The sequence below is a fragment of the Giraffa tippelskirchi genome, chromosome 2 (assembly GCF_054371585.1).
Source record: "Giraffa tippelskirchi isolate mGirTip1 chromosome 2, T2T-mGirTip1v1.2.pri, whole genome shotgun sequence".
Lineage (NCBI taxonomy): Eukaryota > Metazoa > Chordata > Mammalia > Artiodactyla > Giraffidae > Giraffa > Giraffa tippelskirchi.
The window spans coordinates 3,277,633-3,289,438 of NC_137276.1; the positions used below are offsets into that span (position 1 = coordinate 3,277,633).

At 47.3% G+C, this 11,806-nt stretch overlaps 1 long non-coding RNA gene across 1 annotated transcript; it reads left to right on the top strand.

Moving 5' to 3' along the window:
- The first annotated feature begins 1,461 nt into the window (after positions 1 to 1,461).
- Positions 1,462 to 9,246, top strand: LOC145539279 (uncharacterized). The gene is made up of 2 exons (XR_014077687.1): positions 1,462 to 2,045; positions 7,150 to 9,246. It is a non-coding gene; the product is annotated as an uncharacterized LOC145539279 (long non-coding RNA).
- The last annotated feature ends 2,560 nt before the right edge of the window (positions 9,247 to 11,806 follow it).

Genomic DNA, 11,806 nt, shown 5'->3' on the forward strand with positions numbered 1-11,806 from the left:
TGTAGTTGTACAGTTCATACATGCATCCTGCTTTTCATCTGAATAGTATTTTAATATGAATTCCTAAGCCATTATCGGCAACTCTGATTCCCACCCCAAGAAAGAGAGACCATCTTGGTGCCTGTTTAAGTGGATTATGTGGCATCGGGGAAGACAGGTGAGAAGGAGCAAAGGGAGGGCAGCATCCAGGGGCCAGGCAGGCACCTGGCTATGCTCAGCAGAAGCCCCTCCTGGGGAGGCTGAGAGATGCCCCAGCCGCCTCCACGGTGGGGGAGAAGGGGGGAGCGGGACTCCAGGGGCATAAGCCAAGGGCTGGTCCTGCCAGAGACTAAGACTCTATCTAGAATGTGACTCTTCCCTGAGCAGAACTGCAATCTGCATTCCCTGTACTTACTGGTAAGTTGTTTCCTTCTCGGTGATAATTTTCAGTAGCTCCCCTCCGCCTCACGCCCTCATGCACAAGCACAAGGATGGCTCCCAATCGGGGAGCTAGCCTACTGTGTGAGGTTCACGGGGTCGGGAGACGCGGGATGCTGTCTCGCTATGCAGGCCACCCGATCTTGCTGTAGGATGACAGCGTTGCACAGCTGGGTGAGGTTCCCTTGGGCTTTGCCATCCTCAGATCAATAAATCATACCCATTCTCCGGACACGGGTTCCCATGAATGACTTTTTATAAAAGAGGTGGAAACCCCGGAAGCCTTCGCTCACCTTCACTCTGATTTCTTCACAGACCTCCCGGGATGTCCTTTACCATAAGCCAGCTTTCTTGTGGGCAGTGGAAACAGTGTTCATTTGCATCATTTCTTTAAACATACAAATGGATACCGGGTTAAACAAATGAACACGACATGTGATTGCTTCCAGTGATTTGCAACCCAGGAAATTTGTTTAATAAGCCTCTCTTTCCAAGCTGCTTTGTGACATTAGAGACCATTTACAACAAAGCTGTCTTCAGTAGTCAAACTTAATCCTTACTACCCTGCCTTTGGGAAAAGAAGGGATTTTGTAACAATCACTTAAAACCTTGTGTGGTTTGAAAGCCCTGAACTCCGGACAAACGTGTGAAAAGTCTTGGAACAAAAGAAAGGTTGCAGAGCTCGCAGCTCGCCGCTTTGTTTTACAGATGGTTTCCTTTAGGACTGCATTGCTAGTGGAGAGCTTCGCCTATTAACACAATTGATTTTCTCAGCCCCAGTGTTCTATAAAGGTTGGAGCCAAAAGCTAGCCAGAGTCAGCATCCTGGACCTGGGTGATGTGGTCAACCAGCCTGAGAGGACAGGAGCACGGGGTGTCCTGGAGGCGGGAAAAGGAGACCCTCAGGACCTGGGCGTGGGCTCTGGTTGTCCCTGATTACACTCTGCTCTGCACTAGTGCTCAGCATAGCTGGAGCCAGAGTGGTGTGGCTGCAGCACAGGAAGTCTTCTAAGAGGGGGAGGGGCCTTGGGCTCCATCCTTCTGCAGCAGGGAGGGGAGCAGATGGAGGAAGGCAGGTGCAACCTTACCTGGAAGGTTCCACACACTCAGCTCTTGCGTTCCTACAAAGAGGTGACAAGTCCTTCTGCCCAGGGGCCCCTGGGTGCTTCTGTTGACATCTGGAACTGCTTCAGGCTCACTTTGGGTTCCGGAGGGCACTTCCGGAGGCAGCAGGAGGCCTCCGTTCAAGACACCTCCTGAGACCTGTGTCAGCTGGCCTGCTTACTACAGGGCTGGAGAGACTGCATCCAATGGGATGACCCCCATGCGTGCACAGCTGAGTGGTGCAGACAGATGAGGAAGTGGGGTTTGCAATCTGGAATAGTGGCTGGGGCGGCGGGGCGGCGGGGCAGCAGGGCGGCGTGGCCCCTCAAGGCCCCTCCCCGCACCAAAGATCCCCTGCGTGCCCGGCCCTGAGCAGTGGGGCCCCACACTGAGCAGACCTGGTGAACAGCCAGGGTCCCTGCTGGGGTTGAAGGCTTGATGAAAGGAAAGGCCTGGAAGACAGCGAATGGCAACATTTTCATTGCCCCCACGTGCATTGCCCCCCCCCCGCCCCGACACACACAGGTAAAGTACCACTGTTTTTTGCAGACTTTGGGGATCCAGGTGTCCAGTAATTGTTGGACAGAGAACATCTGAATCTTACATACCCCTCCTTCCAAAATGTAGTGACTTTGGGTAATTGAATATATATGTAAATGAATGAATACAAGTCAGCTCTTCCTCACTTGTATTCAGGAAGAATACATTTTCCTAAGTTGCTTAAAGAACCACTTCTGCCAATGTGAACACTGGGGGGAGTTTTCCCACCCTGAGTCGGCCATCTGGGTGTGGGTCACTCAGGACCCGGATTTTGTTAGATGCTGGCCCTTTTGAAAGCAGCTCCTTCACTCATTACAAAGTGTTTTTGATCCATTTTCGGGTAGGGCTCTGTTGGTAACACATTGTTGGCAGTTTGGGCAGAATCTTTTAAGTGGTGTGAAGTGCTGGGGAGTGTGCACCTGGGCCGCCGGGGGGAGGTGGGTCTCCCCCCACCTCTGCCCTTCTGGGATGAGCCGGAGGTGCCTGGGTTTTTGTGACTTGGAAATTAAAGCCAGAGACACGGGGATTCTGATGCTGAGATGGTGACTTGTCCTCGTTCTCGTCTTCCTGGGAAACTGCAAAGGAGAATGCAGACAGGAAAACCAGCCATACCGAATGTTCTGTCTCAGCCTTCAAAATAATCATCTGAAGAAGGAAAAGCGGTGTCTTCCCTCTGAGAGGAACGTCTTCAGTCTGTCTCCAGGGCACTGAGTTATGATTTAAAGTTCTGTGCTTCGTCGCTCAGTTGTGTCCAACTCTTTGCGACCCCATGGACTGTAGCCCACCAGGCACCTCTGTCCATAGGGATTCTCCAGGCAAGAATACCGGAGTTGATTGCCATGCCTCGTCCAGGGGATCTTTCCAACCCAGGGATCAAACCCAGGTCTCTGGCATTGCAGGCAGATTCTTTACCATCAGAGCCACCAGAGAAGCCATTGATATAAAGTAACACTAGGCAAAAATGGAAAGAGTAATAACCACATGAGAGGCAAAATTGGTGGTGAGGATGGTGCAGGGAGCTCTCTGCCCAGTTGTCCCTTTATCTGTTAGCGTGAGATGACCCAGCTGAATCTGAGGAGTCAGGAATGAGTCAGGAATCTGGGGAGTCAGGAATGACGAGAGTGAAGTCCTGGGAGTGGGCTCTCCATCTGTCTCACCAGCAGCCCCTGGAGATGAAGCCCTCCTTGGTTCAGGAGGCCACTGGACAAGAAGAGACAGAGTTCTCATTCCTGGCGGGAAAGGGAAGAGAGTTGTGAAGCTGGAAAGGGTCACTCCCCAGGGAGGGGCCTTTACCAGTTGTCAGAGCTCTTTCTGATGCAACTAGGAAGCCATTTAATAAGCCATGGAAATAAAGGGCTTTTAAGAGGAGATCAGCCAGTCCAGCTCAGAGAAGTGGAGAAAGGAGGGCTTCAGGGCAGCAGAGAGGCCAGCTCTCCTCTCCTCTTCAGCTCCAGACTTGACCCTCATCTCTACCATGACCTCAGCGCTACGTCCTTTCAGCTCTGCTTCCTCAGAGATGAAACAAATTCCCTCTCCCAGCTTCCCTGGGGGGAAAAAGAAAATCACAGGGAAGGGCTCTTATTGGCCCAACACAGGTAACTATGACACACTCTGGACCAATCACAGCAGCTGGAGGAATGAGGTACCATCCCAGGGGACACATGATCCTGTGTGGTCAGGAGAACAGTGTGATGAGGGCCGGACTGCCAAGAGATAGGGAGCCACTGTGCTTGTACCCTGCCTGCTCATGGGGATGGGCCACCTACTGTGTGCCTGGCCCTGGCACATCAGCTCACATGCCGTCTCTTCAGTTGTCACAACTCTTCATCACTGTCTGTGGGTGGGTGGCAGGAGGGGAGGTGCTGGGCTTCCTATAGCCCCTTCTCCTCCTTGGGAGTAGAGGTGTTCTCTGCCACCAAGTAAGTGCCCAGATGTGCTTGACTCTGCAGTGGCATCTTCTACAAAGTCTGTGGACAAGGGGACCTTTTTCATGGGGCTCACGAATGGAGATCCCTTAGTGCCAGCCCAGGGTACTATCCTAGAGTTGAACCCCCACCCCCCAAAGCATGGCCAAATGGTGCCTAAATTCATCTAAGATGAGGTGCCTTCATCTTAGGGATTATCTTCATTAGCACTTTATTGGATTCATTAAATTAGTCAAGCCCTAGAAAGATAAGACTCAGAATTAATACAATAATAATAGCTGAATATTATCAATGGCTTATTAGGTAGCAGTCCCTGGGCGGGGTCTTTGATGTCATCTTTTTGAATCCTCACAATAATCATATAGGGGAGATAGTATAGATTGTTATCATTATCACAGTTTTGTAAATGAGGAAACAGAATAGTTGAGTAATTTGCCAAGGCCACACAGCAGTGAGCGTTAGTATTGTTTGCATCCTGGTTTACTGTGACTTTGACTTGCAGAAGCAGTACCAGAATGGGAGCTGTGCTCACTGAGTTTCATGGGGGGACATTCCTGGCTCTCTCCTTCCAGCTCCACTGTCTCCACTGTATGTGGCAAATCTCCCATCAGACAGCCTGTTGGATCACTCAGATTCTTGCCTGGGTAGATGTTCAGTTATTCGCTGCTGGGGCACCAAGAAGGGACCGTGTGACTTGGCTATCTTTGCTAGGAAGGAATCCTATCAAGATAAAGAAAAATGGCCCAGACCACACCGTTGACCCCTGGATCCAGCCAGATCTGAAGGTAGCCACCCTTGGACTCTTTTTGTGTGACAGTGAGTTCTTTTGTTTGAATAGGCAAGTTTGAGTTGTGTTTCTGTCATTTGTAACCACAAGTCTTGGCTGTTATAAGCTCAAGCGTCCTATAGATGCTGCACTGCCTGTTCTTACGTGTGTTATCCTTTTAAGAACTAACAAGTTTGTGAGACAAACATCATTACATTTATTGTGTAGTGAAGAAAGTGAGGCTTTCAGAGGCCAAGTTACTTGTCCAGAGCCACTCAGATATGAAATGGCAGAGGTACAGCTTGCACAGAGTTATTGATCCTCCAAGGATTAAAATTCTTAAGAATTTTCCCATTATTAGGAATGTAAGATGGTGGAAAGGAAGAAAAAGTAAAGAGAAGAGAGAGGGGAGGGAGGAAGTGAGACAGAGAGAGAGAAACAGAGAAAGGGCTCTGTTAGCATTTTTGGACTGAGGAATTTAAAATCTTTTGGTGGCAAGTTATGATGGTGTATTTCTAAGGCTTAGGAATTTTATCCTGCTATTTGTTCTTCAAATAAAAGAATCAGAGTCACTGACTTAGTTTAAACCAACTCCAAAGACTGCAGAGTTGACTCCTGATTAAAAACTTGTCTTTCTTGGTCGGAGAGAGGAAGAGCCGATATAACTTCCCTGAATGTGTTGCATCTTGCAAATTTGATTTTCATTTGTAGCACTTGAGAATGTCAATGATTGGAAACATGAAACTTGATTATTAACAAGCTAGAAATAGTAACTGAATATTCACTCTGCCATCTACCGTGCCTATATGATAAAAAATAAATTGGAAGTAGTGTAAACGTGACATTAAAGGTGATTCTGGAATCATTAGTCTCGCAGTTTTTTGTTGCTCCATACTAGGGAGTCTGGGCCTTCTCAAGAGGCGCTAGTGGTAAAGAACCTGCCTATCCATGCAGGAGCCTTAAGAGACAGAGGTTTGATCCCTGGGTAGGGAAGATCCCCTGGAGGAGGAAATGGCAACCCACTCCAGTATTCTTACTTGGAGAATCCCATGGACAGAGGAGCCTGGTGGGCTACAGTCCATAGCGTTGCAAAGAGTCAGACAAGACTGAAGAGACTTGGCACAACACAGCCACTAGGGAGTCCATGGGCTAATTCTCAAGTATACTGGGCTCCTAGATTAATGGACTCTCTAGATGATAGGCGATCAACCCTCAATATTCACTGGAAGAACCGATGCTGAAACTGCGATACTTTGGCCACCTGATGCAACACAACTTAGTGACTGAGCAACAACAATGTATGTGTCTGGGCCAGAGATCCAAATGTCAATCAGACCAGTCAGGTCTGGTTGCAGGAATAATCACATTGCAATCTGATGTCTACAAAGAGAAGCTTGCGCCATGTGCCAGGGCCCAGGGAGCAGGGGCAGGGAGGCTGCTGGTGACACCTCACAGAGACCCGGCACTCCAGAGGAAGGACACTTTTGGTGAGATGCAGAGTAGACTTCTGGGTACCAGGCCTGGAGTCAGGAGAGAGAGGAAAACTGGCCCTTGAAGTAATTACAAGAAAAGTTGACGACTGATATGAAAGCACTTTGAACAGCTGTCACTGTGTCATCCCACTCGGACGGAGGAAGTCAGGAACTGAAGCCCCTGGTGCGGTTCGGGGAGTATTGTGGTGGGCAATCCCACTCACACCACACGTTCCATTGCAGGCCTTCAGTGAGTCAGACATTTTACAGACAGTAAGACTGAGGCTTTGTGCAGGTGAGGAACCTGGAGAGGGCAGCAGAGCCAGGAAACGCAGGAAGCTGCGGTGAACACCAGGGTCTCCTCTCTGGGGCCATCTTGGGGAACGAGGCAGCTACTTTCTTCTCATGCCACCAAAGCAAACTAAGGAATTCAATTATTTAAAGGTTATTTTTGGTTCCTTGTCAAACACAAGTGGAAATCTCTGTTGCAGAGTTTGGCTCAAAGGAAGCTATAGTTCATCAGTTCCAATCACTGGACATGAATCCAGGGACCACCTGAAAAGGCTGGGTGTAGCCATAGACCCTGGTTGGAGAGGGGGAGAACATATCTAGAAAACCTGGCATTTGGTTGCTAATCAAAAATTTTTTTAAAATCTTATTATTAACATATCTTTTGAATTAGACATTCAAATAATTGTACTTACTACTCGAGGAACGTTTTGCTTAAGAATGAAATAAAACGTGGATGCAGGAACATTTTATGAAAGCATAGCCATTAAATTGCCTCAGATTATGTGCCAATTATTTTCATTTCTACGTTATTAAAAATTTAGGGATAAAATAAAAATGAATTTAAACTAAATCCCCAAAAGTTGTTTCCAAAATGAGACTTGTAAGTTTTCTGTTGGTAAATCTGTATTTTGCAGCATCTATTGGATCATCCTAATTTCTGGGACATCGCTGAGAGGCACCCCAGGTTTGGAAATGACGGGTGTTTTAACACTTCTGTGGATTGAGGGCCAGCTCATCTTTCTTCATTTTCCCCGCTCTCTTGTCTCTGTGCGGATTTTTCATCGGACCCAGAGGAACGGGAGCACAGAGCCTGTCTCTGCCACCCTCCGGGCATTTCCACCTCCTTCCTGGTGCCTGCTTTTTCTTCTGTGCACCATGATGTCATCTATCAAAACCCTAAACAGTTTCTCACTTGGCCTTCTAATGCTGAGCATTAGAGGTTTTTCACAGGAACACCAGTATCAGAGAACAATTCATGACATCCACTTACTGGTGCCATTTTTGAAATATTTTCTCTCACTGAGCATCTTCGAGGCAGAACGGCGAAAGTGCACACATGGACCTTTTCATGATAAACTTCAGAACCTAGATCGGCCTTTTGATAAATGCTTACTGGTAGTCATCTTTAAGGAGCTAATTTTTCAAGCTGAGAGAGAGACAAAAATAGAGAGATTTCTAAGTTTCCTCCTCAGGCAACTAATGAGAAAAATAGATAATTTAATAAATATACTTCGGCACGTATTAAACCATATCTGGGCTTCCCTGGTGACTCAGATGGTAAAGAATCTGCCTGCAATGCAGGAGACCCAAGTTCAACCCCTGGGTTGGGAAGACCCCCTGGAGAAGGGAATGGCTACCCACTCCAGTATTCTTGCCTGGAGAATTCCATGGTTCTGGTATAAAATCAACCTCCCTTTGATTAGTAGCAGAGGTATTTTCATTTGTGGTATTGGATTATTTTTGATTTCTACTTATTATACTAAATTGAATACCATATTATGAAATCTATTTCAACTTTTATGGACATCCCTGCCTCCTCCAGGGGCTTCTTTAGGCATTTGGTTTATTGGGGAAGAGTCATTTATTCCCTGCAACGATGCCCACGGTGCTGGCACATTACAGCAAAGAAAATAAGCCACAAAATTCAAGTTCTTATTGCGGAATAGTATCAACTTACATGATTCTCTTAAAATAATGAAAAATGTTAGAATATGACATCCCGGGGAAGGCTAGAAGATTCTTGCATATCTAATCAAAATGTTATCATCCCAGAAACGTATTTGTAATATGACCTTTGTCGGCTGCCTCTTAGTGAAGAAATCCTTTCAAAACGGCAAAAGTTTTCAACGAAGCATCACAGGCTGGAAGAAATCCTCCAGAAGAAATTGCATTTTCAACAAGAGAGCTTCAAACAGCCAAGGCTGCACTCGGGAGATCCACAGTACCCTCTCGCCGTTGTCTTAAACTGTCAAAGTTTGACTCGTTTTGGATTTTTGAACAATTCAGAAAAGATACTTTCATAAACAGCTTCGTCAATGACAGCATATCTAATTCCTTGGCTTCTGAACACTGAGCTGAGTACAGCACGGGGCCGATGGAGAATTTCTCCTGAAGCCATAAAGCAATCTAGGAGGTAAGTTGCCAAGCTGTTGACACAGGGAATGGAAATGGAAATTCTCCAGGAGTCTCCCAGATGCTCCTCCTCCACTCTGCTGGCCTGATACTCGCTGATTGGTGCTGTATATCTTGATGTTAGTATCCCATTTCAGAAATGTTCTGACATTATCTATTTGGAAGTTTGAAAAATAGTATAAAACCCCCAATGCATTTGAGCCCACATTTCAGCACAGCAATCATAATACCCATCTCCCCTGATGCAAGATGCAGGCTTGAACCCAATTCCAATTGCTGCATTTCTAAGTCGATGGGAAACTGAAAATCTTTCTGTGGCTAACAAGGTTAGAGGAGCCTGGCCCCTTCCTTCCTGAATGTGACCGTATCCCTGTCCTCAGCCCTTCCAGGTGTACAGCAAGCAGGGGGCTTGGGTTGTAGAATATGTATGAAGGGACAAATAATCAGGAAAGATGCTTCAGGAGAAAAGTTTGAGATAGCAGACCTGAGAGAAAATGAACCAATGAGGATTTGAAAAACACAGTATAGTAGAGGTTTATCCACTAAAAATGGTTGCATGTCTCTGAAAGAGAGAAGGAATAAAATGGCTGGAATTTGTTTACTTCTTGAAAGACTCAGGCTCAGTTCATAAATGGCAAAGCTCATTGAATCCTAAGTGACCTTTCACGTTACTATCATCTGTTGTTGTTCAGTTGCACAGTTGTGTCAGAGTTCTGACTCCTTGTGACCCCATGAGCTGCAGCACACCAGGCTTCCCGTCCTTCACTATCTCCCGGAGTTTGCTCAGACTCAAGTCCATTGAGTTGGTGATGCCATCCAACCATCTCATCCTCTGCCGTCCCCTTCTCCTCCTGCCCTCAATGTTTCCTGACTTCAGGGTCTTTTCCAATGAGTTGGCTCTTCACATCAGTGGCTGAAGTATTGGAGCTTCAGCATCGGTCCTTCCAATGAATATTCAGGACTGATTTCCTTTAGGATTGACTTGTTTGATCTCCTTGCAGCCCAAGGTCTCTCAAGAGTCTCCTCCAGCACCATGATTTGAAAGCATCAATTCTTTGGTGCTCAGGCACATGCTGCTGCTGCAAGTCACTTCAGTCGTGTCCGACTCTGTGTGACCCCATAGACAGCAGCCCACCAGGCTCCCCTGTCCCTGGGATTTTCCAGGCAAGAACACTGGAGTGGGTTGCCATTTCCTTCCCCAATGCGTGAAATTGAAAAGTGAAAGTGAAGTTGCTCAATCGTGTCTGACTCTTAGTGATCCCATGGACTGCAGCCCACCAGGCTCCTCCATTCATGGGATTTTCCAGGCTAGAGTACTGGAGTGGGTTGCCATTGCCTTCTCCAGCTCAGGCACATAACAAGTAGCAATAAATAGTAAGAATTAATTGTTTATATAAAAGAACAAATAGATGGATATGGTCGTTTTCATATTTAGACAACATTGAAAACATAATTTCTAATAGAAACCCCCTTCTCTCCTGTCCTGGTACTGTTGTGGTTTCTTTCTAAATAAATGTATTAAGAAGCACCAGGTCCGTCCTTTCTCCAACCCTGCCACCAAGGCCTTCATCTGAATCTGGACCATCTCCTCCCTGGCTGACTACAGGAGGCTCTACCTGGTCTCTGCTACCAACTTCCCTTTCATAGCCCAGGTCATGTGCCCAAGGTCAATCTGATGAAATCTCGGTGTAACCAAGGATCTAGGCCCTGTCCAAACTTGCCTTTGATTTCCTCTGCAAGTTTACCTCCCAAGCATCCTCAGAGGACTCAGAGCTCCAGCCAAACCCCAAAGCAAGACAACCCACTGCTGTGATGGTGTCTGTCCCTCTCCATTCCAACCTGAGTGGGAATAGGGCTGTGTCTTCTGAAAGTACAAGGCTGTGACTTGCTCATCATGTGTCCTTGACACCTGGAATAGTGTCTGATGCTTGAGGAGCTTCATAAGCATCTGAGGGACAAACAAACAAGTGAGCAAATGAACTCATGAACCAATAATTCTACTGAAGAGCAGGAAATTTGAATCCATGGGTTGAGATGGTCTCAGAAGGCTTCCTGGGGCTTCCCAGGTGGCACTAGTGGTAAAGAACCCGCCTACCAATGCAGGAATTGTAAGAGACGAGGGTTCGATGCCTGGGTTGGGAAGATTCCCTGGAGGAGGTCATGGCAACCCACTCCAGTATTCTTGCCTGGAGAATCCCATGGACAGAGGAGCCTGGCGGGCTACAGTCCATAGAGTTGCAAAGAGACAGACGTGATTGAAGCAGCTTAGCACTCACGCATGCAGAGGGTTTCCTGATGGAGTCAGGACTCAGAATGGAGCCAAGAGGAAACTGAGCTGGGATCAGGGAGGCCTGGAGAGGGGAAAATCTATCCAGAATGGAAGTGGGAATGTGGGGGAGGGGTATGTGCAGGGATCAGGTGGTCAAGCAAGCACTGGGTGTGATGCAGGGATTCGTGGGGGCGGTGGGGTAGGGGAGCCCTCTGGGGGCCTTGAGAGGGAGGAGGAGACGGGAGGTAAGTCTCCGGTTTCTGTCTGGGCCCCTTTATATCTCACTTAGGACAGGATTGGTTCTTCAAATCCCAGGGGACATGGACAGTAGCCAGCTCGTTCCCATAAGCAAGGGAAACCTTCAGGGCAAGACCTCCAAGAATGCATGCATGCTAAATCACTTCAGTCGTGTCTGACCCTGTGCGACCCCATAGATGGCAGCCCACCAGGCTCCTCTGTCCCTGGGATTCTCCAGGCAAGAATACAGGAGTGGGTTGCCATTTCCTTCTCCCCAAGAATAGCTAGTGTTTAAAAATTTTTTTTTCATATCAAATCTGTAGGGGAAATATGGTTTAACAATACCTGTAGAAAAACAGTGATGATCGGCCCTAATTTATTTTTATATTAAAAAAGTTTCATTATGAAATCAGGACTCTGAAAATGTCCTGGAAATGGCAGCTCCATCAGGCAGTGGGAGGCTTGTTCATTGGAGTTGGTGTCTGCTGTCACCGAGATGCCTGTCAGGCCAACGCAGATGAAAAGCTGCCGTTTAGGAGAGAATGTCCTAGGAAGACAGTGTCATAGAAACATGCTCTCCACCACTGGGTCCTGTGTTTTGACTTCATCTCATTCTTCTTAAGGCTTCCCAGGTGGCTCAGTGGTAAAGAATC